This window comes from Onychostoma macrolepis, chromosome 09, assembly GCF_012432095.1.
Source record: "Onychostoma macrolepis isolate SWU-2019 chromosome 09, ASM1243209v1, whole genome shotgun sequence".
NCBI lineage: Eukaryota > Metazoa > Chordata > Actinopteri > Cypriniformes > Cyprinidae > Onychostoma > Onychostoma macrolepis.
The window spans coordinates 18,986,377-18,988,448 of NC_081163.1; the positions used below are offsets into that span (position 1 = coordinate 18,986,377).

The window sequence follows — 2,072 nt, forward strand, 5'->3', positions numbered from 1 at the left end:
ATCTTGAAAAAATTTATTTGTATTTTTTTTTCTGATTCAATGTGAAAGAGTATGAAATACTCCGTAGATGTCCTCTACTGTACTCACCAAAAAAGCTTCCTGGTTATAGTGTCACAACAATCTGATCACCAACATTTCAATACAAAATGTAATTTAGCAACTCAGATGGGAATACTCAACGTTTGCATACGTAGTAGATGTGTTAGGGAAGTAGCACGTAACATTGTAATTATATTTTGCTAAAATTAACGAAATGACTCGAAAAAAGATTCGTTCATTTTGCTGAACGAGACTCAAAGGTCCGAGTCATTAAAATGATCCGAACTTCCCATCACTACCGGTTTAGAGTGGGCGGGATTATTCACATGTCGCTCTACTGCCGTGACTCCTGAAAAACGTTTTAATCACGCTCTCGCTGGATCTGCTCCTCGGCTATCAAAGAGAGGACAGTCTGTACTTCCTCAAGAGACAACGAAACAGCCATTTTTTGGTTGTTAAAAGAAAGGTGCACTCATTCAAAACAGTCGCGTTACTTAGATCCTTCGCTGGCTGCTGATTTAAATCTAGCGGGTCTGTTGTGTCTCGTGCGGCAAGTTCAATGACGCAGGCAGTGACGATTTTCTCCGGCCAATCAGTGATCAGCAGAGTTTACACGTCACGTTTTGGTAACGGTACAGTTCACTTGGAACCTCAGCCGAGGTGGTACTGAAAAAAAGTAACAGGTAGTGCAGCTGTACCCAGTGGAAAAGTGAACCGTACCTTGCCGTACCATGCAGTGGAAAAGCGACCATTATATGGTACTTGTATATGTGTGTGTGTTTCTAAAAGACTGAACTTGATGACTATGACCTATTGTTGAATGGAAAAGATATATGCACAGATTTTTCTAAATGACTCTTTTTATATTCCATAGAAAGTCATACAGGTTTGGAAAGACATTAGTGTGAGTAAACCATGACAGAATTAATTTTTTGTATAAAACACAAATACTTTTCTTTTAGCCTTCTGCGATGAACTTTTCACCACTTTTCCTCCGTAATCTCTCTGTTTCACTTATTTTCCATTTGTAGTCACGTCTTTAATGAAAAATCAGTGGGGAAGAGCAAAATAAATGGACACATGAGCAGAGAGCGAGGGATGAGGTATGAAGAAAAAAGAAGAATGGATAGTGGCAGCTGGCATGTGATATGTCTAAAGCGCAGGATTTAACAGTGAGTGGAAAAGAGGAATTCTATTGGACCAACCTGTGGATTGAGTGTCAGTTAACGCCATTCCTTAATGCCTGTCAACAGAGAGAGAGGGAGAAAGAGAAATGAATGAGAAACAGCGGAGAGGTGGATGAGGTGATGAGATTTTGCGGTATGGCGAAATTGAAAATGTGTGGGAGAGCACAAGAGAGGGAGTATGAGGGAAGGACAGATGAGTAAAGGAGGAGTTGGGTAACGAGAGCTGTTGTTTGTCAAAGGTTTTTTTTTTTTTCCATTACCTTGTTTCTCAATGCAGCAAATGCAGGCGGTGACCCCCGATGACCTTTGACCTTTGAAAGGATTAGCAGAGCAAACGCAGAGCTGGTGGCACATTGACGCCAACATCACATATGCTATAGAGTGAGAAATGAGATACGCTGGGGTTTTTTCTGAAGGATTATTTTCAAGCTTGCATTATTGAGTCTGAAAACATCATTAATGTGTGTGCCTGTGCTCAGACCTGTCTGTCAGCTCACTGGAGTTTGTTTGTCTCATTCTCAGAGAGGAAGCTCAGATACTTGGTCTTGACCAAATAAACGAAAGGAACTTCTCGCATAGCCTCTTAGACAAAGGAAACGGTGTGTTTGCAGTCTTAGAGAGGTGCTTAAATGGCAAAAGCATCGGAGATGCAGACACACACTAGTCTCTGTGTGGTTTAGATCACTTTTACACACATCACGTTTACAGCCACACCTCTCATACCACACGCTTACTGACCAGAAACACCCGTCTCCTTCATCCACACACATCATCTTTTATGACCTCCACAAGCCAGACTGAAACATAAAAGTCAACTCTGTTCCAAAACCCAGTGAGTCATGATGT

General features: G+C 41.3%; 1 long non-coding RNA gene across 1 annotated transcript; it reads left to right on the forward strand.

Moving 5' to 3' along the window:
* Window positions 1-249: 249 nt before the first annotated feature.
* On the forward strand, window positions 250-1,454 carry LOC131547441 (uncharacterized). The gene is made up of 3 exons (XR_009272934.1): window positions 250-797; window positions 914-943; window positions 1,071-1,454. It is a non-coding gene; the product is annotated as an uncharacterized LOC131547441 (long non-coding RNA).
* Window positions 1,455-2,072: the final 618 nt, after the last annotated feature.